Here is a 13,040-nt window from a genome sequence, read left to right as displayed (position 1 = left end):
CTAGATCAATTAGAACCTAAAATCTCATGGTGTCAAAAATCTACGTAAACGGAGGGTATACATGACTAGATGTTTGGATTTGAAGGGAGCTAGGAGTGTACGTCAGGACAGAAGATTATGGCGTTCCATCTTTTCTGCCTACCCCTGCAGAGAAACGGCGTGATGGTAGTAGTAGTAGTACGAAAAAAAGACTTAGTACAACTAGATCAATCACAGCCTGAAATCTGATGGTGTCAAAAATATACGTAATCGCAGGGGATGTATGACTAGATGTTTGGATTTGAAGGAAGCTAGGAGTGTACGTCAGGACCATCTTATCTGCCTACCCCTGACGAGAAACTGCGTAATGGTAGCAGTACAAATATGGCTGTAACAACCAGTCTCGTGTTTCTTACAAAGAAATTGATAATGAAGTCGTTAACACTGGGTGTTTATCAAAAGTTCAGTCAACCGTATGGAATAATAACCACTTGTTAAGCGCACCTAATCAAAGTATAAACAGTTGTAAATTTAGATTCATGGCGGGTGCAGGAGACTTCCTTGCAGCAGTACCAACAATACACGGCAAACATTCGCTATTTGTAGACATAATGCTGCCTCGGATTTCCATTTGGAATAGCAATGTGTAAATACAGGCATGATAGGGAACGCCAGGACATTTCTAAGCGCAACAATCGACAACATGACAAGGATAGGCTATAGTAATACCCCAGGGACCGAAATTGTATAATGAACTACCGCGAGAGATCAAACAAAGGACGCAGAATACATTACAAGTAATACAATTCGTCAGACATAAGAGACTTCCTGAATAAGGACCCACAGTTGTTAATAAATAAACTATGATTATGATTATATTTTTTTTTAATCTCTTAATGTTTTAATAGTTATTATAACATAAATGCGGAATTGATAAATTGGCTTTATTTTTATTAATGTAACTATTTTTGTTAATGTAACTTTTTTATTATATACTTTTTTAATGTAAAGCTGTACAATTCCCGAACAAATAAAATAAAATAAATAAAGATAGAAAAATAAGATTAAACATTATAATAATACTTACAGAAAAAAAAATATTGAACCGTGAATTGAATGTGTTAAGAAATGGAAATTAAAAAAAGCGGAAGGTCGTTTTCTCAATTCAGAATCATGTTTAATATTATAGGTGTATCAAATTAAAATCTATCTATGCATAATTTAAGTTTTACTTGGTAAATACCACTATTTGTTAAAATGTATAGTGAAACGTGTTTCGGTACATTTCACATCATTTTCAAACACCGTACATGCGTTTATAGGTGTTTAAAAATGATGCGTAATCGCGGAATGCATCAAAACATGTGTTACATGAAACTATAATTTTTCATGAAAAAGTGGTAATAAATATTAATAAAATATTCAATTTTGACACATATTGTCATGAAATAGGATATTAACTACTACTGTAACATTAAAATCGTGTAGTACGACTTTTGTAACTTGTCTCGAACATCAAGCGACTCTCGAGTTGAATTCGAATCAAATTAGTTGGACGAATAGCGAATCGGTCGAATAGAGAGAGAACAGTCGACGGATATAAGGATTTCAACTGTACAGCACGAAAACCCCGCGACTCTCTTACCAAGTTCACTTTAAGACATTTATAAAATGGAAACGTAAACTAGACACCGCAGGGAATAAGGGATCGAACAAAGAAATTATATAATATTCATCTTGGCTGGGAGAAACAAACCGATTCATGTCATGCATTTCTAAATGAAAATAAAAACAATTGATCCATTAGAAATAGGTTTTCTACTAGATAACAATGAAGTGCAAGACAATGATAGTTCACTCTTTTTTTCATTCGAAATAGAATATTCTTAACAAAACGGAGTCCAAAACCTTAGTAAAGTGTTAAGTTTTATGTAAAAAGTCTTCTTCTTCTTCTTCTTCTTTTTATTATTATAGGCCTTGCGGCCTGTTTTTAAGAGGGATTAGCCTCCTGCGACGTCGATTCCCAGCTATCGGCCCATCTCTTTGGTGGTCTGCCCGGGAGTCGTCTACCATGGGGTAGTTTTTTTCCATATTTATTTTATTTGACCAGTGACCGGGTTTCATTAAAATCGTCATATTGGAGGTTTGACAAAATTCTATGTTTATATAATTTTTCTAGCTTCAAAACCTTACCATATCTTACATGAAAATATTTTTATGATGAACTACATAGATTCATCCAATTTAAATTAATTTTGAAGGAAAAATTATATCAAATCATAATTTTTAACCCCTGTCGTGTCGTATATGCTATAATTTCTAGTCTAGAATTATTTCTACTCTCTCCCAGTCTGATGATGTCGGCAACGACGAAACTCGACCACTGGTCAAATAAAATAAAAGAGGAAAAAACTATATACTTTGTTATTGATTTATTCATATATTTTAGTCAGTATTTTTTTAAGCTACATAATGTACAGAAAACCCTCATCCAACCAATGATTGTATAGTCTGTTGAATGCTAACATTTAAATCTGGAAAAGCCATCAATAAAAATACATTATTTTAAACAAAAACTAATAAAGCATTATAACTAGAACTAGCTACAAAAGAACCTAGCAAAAAAGCGTTTTTAAAAAAAATGTCTTTAAAAACAGGACGAAGATTAAAAAACTCATCTTAAAAATAAATATAAATAAAACAATATCTGAAATAGTAAAAAAAAAAACAAAACCATTGAAATTATTACTAGAAAAAAGAAATACCGATATTTACTATTTATTCTACAGTTTAGCTCTAGTTCACACATAAATAATTGCATACTAGGTAATAGTATGCTTGCTGTCCGCGTAAGGGCATTTTCAAAAACAAGCAGTGCGTCGCCTGAAACGATTAGAAATGTGAACTCAACCCCACCCTGTATATAGCGGAAGTGTACATTCCATATAGGCAGAAAAGCAGTGCCTACCCTGGATTACTCGCGTTCCATATAGAAACACGACCAGTATCTACTATGCCTTATTAAGTTGCCAATATGGTCTCCTCACTATAATATACCCACATTCTCATAACATTGAAAAAAAATTTAAAAAAATTTAAGATTTATAAACTTTAAGGTGTCTATTCCGATTCACAATATTAACTACAATTATCTTTTATCAAGCTTAAAATTCAATTCACTTCCGGAGAGAAGAACTATTAATGACCTTTTAATCCTATACAAAATAATTAATTCTAATACGACTCTACTGACCTCTTAAACTTAATACAATTTAGAGTACCCCCAAAAAAAGAAAAAAAAAACTATTGATGTAATTTTTGTAATGCAGATCGTACTTTTCTGTTATTTTATGTATCTGAATTTCCTTGTCTTATACTTATAACAACTCTATTTTTTTGTAAGTTTAATTTTACATGTAAAAGCTAACTAACTGACTAACTAACTAACCATCACGCCGCTTCCCCGCAGGGGTAGGCAGAGAGAAAAGAACGCCACACCACTCTGTCTTTGCAAACATTCTTCGCCTCTTCCACGTTCATGCATCTCCTCATACATACCCGCTGATTATTACGACTCCTAACCTGACCACTTTCAAGTATTTGGCATACCTGATCGTGCCATGTTTTCTCGGTCTTAGAAAATAACAATTCCCATTAAAATTAAGACTATTTTTTTTTTCAGCTCATAGCGGTAATCTGGGTAAGCATTGATAATGTGTACGTTGGATAACGACGTGTTATTGTACGAATGCCGAGATAGTGAGAACATATATTATAAACAACGCTGAATAAATTTAATTAATAAATATCTCGTAATGTAAGAAGTGCAGCATTGTTTCACAATGTATATAGACAAGTCTGAGCGACTTTGAGATTCGGAATGCTAACAATAAACACGGACTTAGGAACATTTTAAAGCGCATTAAACTCCCGACTATAAAAATTAGAAGTGATCTTCGTTGCGTTATAAGTCTCAAGGTTTATCCGGCGAATGCTAACAATGTGGAATTTCGCCAGATTGATCGATACGAGTTTCCGAATTAATGTAATTTTTATTTTTATCAAAATCCTATTTTCATCCAGAAATATAGGGAAGTAAAAAACACATTTGTTTTAAAACGTATTTTTATCCATTTTCAACCTGTGGAGAAAACGTTCTGGCATAAAAGATTTTGATAAGTAAAAAAATGATCGACATTTTATCCCACTCTAATGTATGGAAGTGAAACATGGAGTTGGCAAAAGAAGGATGAAAGTAGACTGAATGCAGTCGAAATGCAATCTCTCAGAAGAATGTGTGACAAAACGATGTATGATAGATGTTCGAATAGTGAAATAAGGAAGGAATGCAAAGCTGAAGAATAAGAATTATTGATAAAATTAAGAAAGGTGTGTTGAGATGGTTTGGACATGTAGAACGAATGAGATAAGAAAGGACGGTAAAACAAATTTATGAGGCGAATGTAATTGGAAAAAGAAGCAGAGGAAGACCGATAAAAACATGGCACGATCAGGTATGCCAAATACTTGAAAGTGGTCAGGTTAGGAGTCGTAATAATCAGCGGGTATGTATGAGGAGATGCATGAACGTGGAAGTGGCGAAGAATGTTTGCAAAGACAGAATGGTGTGGCGTTCTTTGCTCTCTGCCTACCCCTGCGGGGAAGCGGCATGATGGTTAGTTAGTTAGTTTTTTAAACTGGTCAAAAATGTTTGTTATGTTAAATATGTTATAATAACTATTAAAAACATTCAGAGATAAAAGAAAAGGTATGGTATAAAAAAAAAAACAGATTTAGCAGGAAGGAGAAGGAAAGGAGAGGAATTAATGAGGGTGGTTAAAGGATTTTTTTTTCTAGGTAAGAAGATAAAGATCTAACCTTAATATCTCCCTTAGTTCTCTATAGATGTCCATAAGAATGTTATCGATAGTCTTGTGATTTTTCATAGTAATTTATTAGCCAATAAACCAACATCGTGACAAAAATCTATAATCTTTAATGAGGAAAAAAGAGGACCGCGGTTCTCGCATGGGCGCGTCCTGCCGAACGGTAAATGGCCCGCGGGCCGGAGCGGTGACCCCAGCGTCAGGACGCTGCTCCTAACTACGTATACTGTAGTTGTATAGCGAGCTAGTTATATACAGGGTGTCCCATAATCCTACGTATTCCTTATTTCAATTCCATTTTTTTACATCTGAATTCCTAATAAATTAAATAATTATAAAATCAGCTTATTTTGCATTAATAATAATATAATAAAACCCTTATCCGCACCCCAATGGTGGATAGGGCACTGCTTCATATAATGCAGTGTTATCTTGATCGTTTACACATGAAGGAAAGGTGATCAGCCTTCCGCTTCAGGTACTAGTCCAGGGTAATATTGAATAAATATTACAGTGAAAAAATCACTTATATTTATTTAAACCCCCCTGGGAATCGAACCCGGGACCTCCAAAACGGTAGCCGAGCGTGCTGACCATTACACTACGGAGGCGGACAAAAAAAAACAATATCTTTTTTTCTAAAGTAAAATATAGTAAATGTTATACTGTTTTTGAAATGATATAAATTGAACTCTCAAAACAACTTGCCTTTTTTTTGCAGTCATTTTCATCAATATTTTTTTTCCTGCCAAGGCAAGCAAGTAATCGTAATATTTTGGACTGTGATTAATAGAATATTTATTCAGTATTATGAAACAAAAATTCGAACCCTAAAATATGAAAAATTAAAAAACGTTGCACTCAAAAAACTGATCTAAGGCGTAGACGTTCGGGAAATTCATAAAAGTGGATAAATCTGGAAAAAACTAAGGTACTCTTACTGAGGTCATATTTTCATGTTTTGGTAAGTAATAATCTGGCCTAACACCCCTTGAAAGGAATACGTAGGATTATGGGACACCCTGTTTATGTATATTTGTTTGCACCGAGCATAAAGCATCGATGCACGCTTCAACGGCATCGCTGAAAGGGAACTGCACACTGCGAGGACGGAAGACATCCCATCGATCTGCAAGGCGGAGGGTCTGGTGTCTATCTACATAATGATACTTAAGGGGGTGACTGCGCAAGAGGCCACACGTGTTTTCACGCGCATTTTTTGTAAAGTATATCCGTTTTTTCATGCTAACCGGACTGTCGGACAGTAATATTCCGTGTAGTCCACAAGCGCCCTAACGGTAGAATACAAAAACAAAAAAATAAGGGGGTACTCGCAAATATTCTTTGTCCGCCTCCATAGTGTAATAGCTAGCGTGTTTAGCTGGAGCTACTGGAGGGCCCGGGTTCAATTTTTTCATTCTAATATTTATTCAATATTACCCTGGATTGGTATCTGAAGCGGAGGGCTGATCACATTTCCTTACATTTTTAATACAAAAAAATGTAACTATTTCCTACACACGTTTTTGCGTTTTTAAATACAAAAATGAGTTTTTTTTAACAAAAAATGTTAGTAATATTAGTATATAAGTAAAAATGACTAACCACAAAGTAAATGCTTTAAATATAGATAATTTTGAGAATATATTAAAAAATAGGGTTTTATTTAAGTGCCTACTGCAATAAGAAACCTGTCATGTTTATTTTCAATGTTTTGAATATTTAAAGCAGAGTCTCTCAAAGTGGGGCTCCACAAGGCCCCTGCGAGGGGTCCGCCGCGACAAACAGCATAATAAATCTATAATAATGCTACCATCAAATACCGCAAAACAGAATTATTTAGGTTATACGAGGAGGTATCTATTGTTGTATATCAATTTATACACTCTTGTAGAATTCGGTAGTACAAAGTTTATCCATTTTAGTATGATTTTTATAAAATGAATATAAGTACATGATTTTTTGACATCTCAACATAGATGAAGAGGAATATGGAAGTCTGAGCATTTACAGGGCTTACGACCGTCATAGGCTGGTTTAAATCTTGTAAATGCCCAGACTTCCATATTCTCCTTCATCTCTGTAGAGATGTCAAAAAATAATGTAAAAAAATAACTCATAATTGGAGATAATCCAGATTTGTGAACACGTATTTGGACACACTGAAAATGTTGTAAATAAATTATGTAATTATATATATATTTTTTTAATAATATAATTAAATAATGAACAACCCTCGAAGCGTTAAAAATAATGTCAAATTCGCGAAATTTTGAAAACCCATAACTTTGTTCAAAATCATTTTCTACTTTCTATTTAAACGTCATAAATGTATTCCTTCATGCTTTCAAAACACATAAAATCGGCTATGAATCTTTATCTTTATTCAACGCGTGACTGCGATATTTGTAAAGGCACGGGAGCCGTGTTCGACGCCCTAAAATATTTAATGTTTCTAAAGTGTTCCGCCGCTAAAAAAATTTGAGAATCGCTGAGGCATAAAATACTTTAAAAACACAGTTTAAAAAACGATCACGAAGTTGAAAATAGTAATAATTTAATGAAATTTCTTTCACAGTATTGAAATTATCTAAAAATAGAAAAAAAACTCATTTTATAAATATATCACTCGTACCTACGTATAAAATTTGTGGTAAAAGAAATATCTGTCAGAATAACACTTTCGATAAGTTATTTTTATGAGAGTTATTTTAAACCACGGTTTTATATTACAAACGCTAAGGTTGATTTAATGCCGAACTTTCTAAATCACGTATAAAACAATGACTTACGTACATACATATGTAATATGTAGTTCAATCATAGAAAATAGTAACTGAACGCCTCACTCCTTCGAGTACTTCAAACCCTTATCCGCACCCAATGGTGCATAGGGCACTGCATCATATAAACGCAGTGTTATCTTGATCGTTAACACATGAAGGAAAAGTGATCAGCCCTCAGCTTCAGATACCAGTCCAGGTTAATTTTGAATAAATATTAGAGTGAAAAAATCACTTATATTTACTTGACCCCCTCTGGGAATCGAACTCGGGACCTCCGGTACGGTAGTCACCTTCTAGTACCTACATATGTATAACTCAATCCTCATATTACGTAGTTTGCTTTTGTGTTTATACTTTTAACGTAACTGAGATGGTCAGAAATAGTCGGAAATTGGGGCTATTCACCTACCACATTACCATCGGTGCTATTATATCGGAAATCGTGACCTGATTTTTAAACTAAACAAAAATCTTTTGGAAAAAGATCGAAAATCGGAACGTGTTTAAAATGGCCAATTTACCTACCTCTACATTTAAAAAAAAAACAGTTTTTGTTTTGTTTTAGAAAAAGAACATAAATGATTGCAATCGCCTATCATCAGATGGATCATTCTCATGATGTGTTATTACTGGCTAATAAATTAATATGAAAAATCACAAGACTATTGGTAAAATTCTTATTGAAATATGTAGAGAAGTAAGGGAGATATTAAGGTTTAAACTTTAGATATTTTAATAAAACGAAAAACGGACACCCCTATACGTCATCGGGTGTATTATGAGGCGTATACCTTTATGTATCTGCTTTATAGAGCTGTAATAGTAGTAGTGTGGATTCGTTTCTGTGACGTCATTCGCTACGAACTTACGAAAACAACGTTTTTACGAAGGTGAATTTTGCAAAAGAAAATAATGAATGAAAATATTGATTATATTGGCTGATATAAACAAAAAACAAGTCTTACGCAAAGTCCTTTAAAAGTTGAGTATGCTAAATTAGGTATTACTCCCGAGTGATAATACCCTATTGTGTCATTATATTATTGTGAACGTTACGACAAAATAGACCAAACTAACGATAAAATTAAACGTCAATATTATAGCTGTGGTTAAAAGTAGAAACAGTATAAGCTTTGGTAGTTAAATATATCATATAAGTATATAAAACTTCTAAGAATTTGAGTAGTGTGGTTGAAAATCATGGGTAGAATTAACGAATGTTACACAAGTGTAAAGTCATCACTTAAACCAGGCTATGACGGTCGTAATCCCCGTAAAAGCCCAGACTTCTATATTCTATTATATTAATATTAGGTATTTAATTTGCTGCCCGTAACCATTAAAAATTCCAGTAGTGATCATGTCTTTAAGAACAGTGTCCGTCGACGGTTGCTTCTCGTTGGAAGGGACAAGGTAAAAAGTGAATTGATTAAAGTCCAGGTGTAATTATTTTATTGTAAAACCTTTATTCTGTAAATTGTTATTGTATGTATTGTATGTAATGTATATTATATAAAAAATATATAATAACCAATATTAATAAAAATAAATTATATTAACATGTAAGTATTTCGGCTCAACACAGGCCATGCCTAGAGAGCCGTAATACATATCGCTCACTCCTTTCAACAACGTCATAAATCAAACATCGTCAATTTTCAGTTGTGCATGTTTTCGGAATGCCCAGAAAATGTACTATATCCCAGCAAAAGCGGCATATTTTGAACTTAATATTTACCCGCTACAGGGCAGAAAGTTTTGTTTTTGCATTTTGAAGAAAAGGAATTGTATTATTATTTTTTAAATAAACTCAATATTTTTCAAATGGAGAAAAAACATTCAGGTTTTACCTTAAAAGATCTGTTGCACAGTAAAAAGTTCAGTAAGTGGCTTGATATTTATTTTTAATACATTGTATTATATTTTTAAACTTTAAAAACGTTGTCCTGAAAAATCAAGTATTTTGATATATGACGTTGTAGAAAGGGGTGAGCAATATAGTAAAAAAAACGTATGTATCTATGAAATAAATAAATTCTTCTTCATCTACGCTGAGATGTCACATTTAATAAAAAAAAACTGAAAGTTATTGTGCATGTAACTGTTTTGCAATATTCACATTGAGTTTTTCCAGATTTATATGAATCTAAATTGAAAAATATACAATTTCATTTCACTCGACTTCCCGCCGAAGAGCGTGAACGCAATTCGGATTCCCGACGAACTATTTTTATATCAGATTCACGTGAATAAATCAAGAAATATATACGATAATGAGTACATGGGACTGGTAGCAGATGCACGAACTTATAATCAGGTCAAATAGGTAAACCCAGAATAACTTATTTTATTATATAGCTCACTCCTTTCTAGAACGTCATAAATAAAAAAACTTGATTTTTCAGGAGAACGTTTTTAAAGTTTAAAAATATAATACAATGTATTAAAAATAAATATCGAGCCACTTATTGAACTTTTTACTGTGCAACAGATCTTTTTAGATAAAACCTGAAGGTTTTTTTCTCTATTTGAAAAATATTTAGTATATTAAAAAAAATAATTAAACAATACCTTTTCTTCAAAATGCAAAAACAACACTTTCTGCCCTGTAGCGTGTAAATATTAAGTTAAAAATATGCCCTTTTGCTGGGATATAGTACATTTTCTGGGCATTCCGAAAACATGTACAACTGAAAATTGACGATTTTTGATTTATGACGTTCTTGAAAAGGAGTGAGCGATATTATTAACACTATAAAATGGTAAGCTCGTATACACTAAGACCTCACTTTGCGTCGTTGATACGTTCCAAAATATCGCGACGCAAATTGAAACAACGCAAAGCGAATTGCTATTTTCCATTGGAAATCATATAAACATCAAAGATAGCGAAAATGAGTCTTAATTTAGTAACGACGCAACTTTGAAAAAACGCAAAGTGAAACGACGAAAAGCGAGGTCTGAGTGTTTATTTTTATTCTTTATTAACGGCCGTACTTAGTCCATTTATACATTAAATATTACATGCTGTTTGTTTACTTTATGATAAAATAATATGTTTTCTCTTTTTAAGTATATTATTGGCTCGAAAAGTACTTATCTAAACAAGGATGGACATTTAAAAATGACAGGTCTTAAAACCCTATAAATGCCCAGACTTCCATGTTCCCACGTTAAATAGACTTCTTCATGTATATTGAAGACTTCTTCATATATAGTATGATGAAATATCGATAAAAGTCTTGAAATAAATTATATTGTATTTAAATAGGTCAGGAACAAAATATGTACCTTATTTAAATAATTTTTCAACAGTTTTTCCTATCTATCCTTCTCCATTTCCTTTCCCATACACACATGATGTCCTTCGTCCTGACCTCCGCTTTATTTTTATTTCGTCAAATATATTCCGTAATGGAAGAATATACCCAATTCGGTTATTAATTTAGATTTTACACCGCATCAAGTGCCTTGTGCACCATTTTGGGTGCATACAGGGGTCAATGAAACGAAAAATAATTAAGTACCTTTGTGAATGTATTTATTGAATCGTTATTTATATGTAAATTCAATTCGCATGTCACAGTATGTATTTTTTTTCAAAGACAAATGTTTGTGTTTTTATAATTTACAAAAATACAGCAATTTCATACTATTTCTGTGAACCAGTCTGATGATGTCGGTAACGACGAAACCCGGTCGCTGGTCAAATAAAAATAAAGTGGAAAAGCTAAAAATATTGGTTTTAATTTAATAATATATTAACTATTTCTGTGAGCCTAAACAGCTCATTAAAAATAGGTATCAAATTGTGTGTGGTATAGCGGATTTGAACCCAGAAACTTCCAACTCAAGAGTCCGCGACACTAACCACGGGACCACACTCCAAAACTATGGAATGTATTATAGCTATTACCTAGAAAATTTAATTATGCTAACATTATTACGTTATTACTTCATAATGGAAGGAGTATAATACAAAGAGTATATCCGCAAGCTGTCACTTTCTACGTAAGTGTCGGGAAGAGACAGAAGAAGCGAACGTAAGTCGTATCCTATTGCGCAAGACCCCCCAAAACCAAACAGCTGACTCCCATAACAAAGAATAATCTTCACAACAACTGACATACGAAAGACGCAAATTTATCTATGCCACTATTTGTAAAGCGAGAAACGTCACAAATATCCGTAAACGATTCGAGTCGACATGCACACTTATAAAACATAGCAACAATAATCGTCGGAACTGTACGCCAGCATGTTTAGATATTATCCGACCCAACTGAGGTCATGACATATTGACCGAATATTGATTATTCTCTTCAAAATATAACCCACATATATTACACATTCCCCACAACGGTCAAGGAGAGATGCATTTATAAGGTTTATAAGCCAAATACACGACAAATTATGGCTGTTGTATTTGTTTCGTGCTGTTGCGAAACAAAGACAGGGGCCGCGCAAAGCGCGCTGGTATTGCTTTATCTTACCTTACTATGTATCGAACTCCGGCATTGCGAAAAACAATCACTGTCAGCTAGCGATGGTGATCAGTTTTGTCAATATCACGCGCGATTGTCGCCACAAAAATTGTCTTTCATCAGCGGCAATCCACTACGCACACACCGCGAACGACACTTCGATTTTATTCGTTCTGTTATGTACCTCCAGCTAGTTGCTATGGTACACACTTGTTCGATAGCCGGCCGTAGCGCGCAAATTTCATAGTCACTCGTTTGTAGCGGCTGCGACGCGTTTAATCCATCTAGATGAGTTTATTTGCAGGTGGATTTGTATATTTTAAATATATCGGTTTGTTCAAATGTAGTATGTAAACATTGTCCAAGTATGCGCCAATTTTACATGACACACAAGTCGAATTCCATACTGCGCGTCTGAGCCGCGCCGGGTCCGTTTCGAGAACTGAATGAGGAAAACACAGACGTTCACACTATGTAACAATAATATTTAAACTTTATTTAAAAAATAAATACAAACAAGTTTACTCAAAATCCGAGATTCGAATCTGTTACATGTGACCCTATCATATTTCATCATGCCCTTAATACTTCAATGATATCCATCACCCACATGCGCGGAATATATAGGTACCATACCAAACAAATCACTCGTATCCGCGTGAATAATCAACTAAAAAAACTAACACTAAGTAAACATCACGCCGCTTCTCCGCAGGGGTAGGCAGAGAGAATAGAACGTCACACTAATCTATCTTTGCACACAATCTTTGGCACTTACACATTCATACATCTTCTCATACATACAAGCTGATTATTCCGACTCCTGACCTGACCGCTTTCAAGTATTTTAAATACTTGACCGTGCCAAGTTTTCCTCGGTCTTCCTCTACATCAATTACCAACCA

General features: G+C 33.7%; 1 protein-coding gene across 4 annotated transcripts in view; it reads right to left on the bottom strand.

Moving 5' to 3' along the window:
* Positions 1–12,551, bottom strand: part of Ypel (Yippee-like) — a 190,374-nt gene extending 177,823 nt beyond the window's left edge. Inside the window, exon 1 of one of the 4 annotated variants that reach the window (XM_088259793.1) lies at positions 12,145–12,551. The gene's annotated coding sequence lies outside the window, so the exon portion shown is untranslated. The remainder of the gene's footprint in view (positions 1–12,144) is intronic. The other 3 variants (XM_088259794.1, XM_088259790.1, XM_088259791.1) reach the window with 3 other exon arrangements.
* Positions 12,552–13,040: the final 489 nt, after the last annotated feature.

Source organism: Brachycentrus maculatus, unplaced genomic scaffold (assembly GCF_059751285.1).
Source record: "Brachycentrus maculatus isolate JH-2025_06_01 unplaced genomic scaffold, ASM5975128v1 h1tg000120l, whole genome shotgun sequence".
NCBI lineage: Eukaryota > Metazoa > Arthropoda > Insecta > Trichoptera > Brachycentridae > Brachycentrus > Brachycentrus maculatus.
Note: the sequence above shows the minus strand (reverse complement) of the source record. Positions and strands in the feature narration are given on the sequence as shown.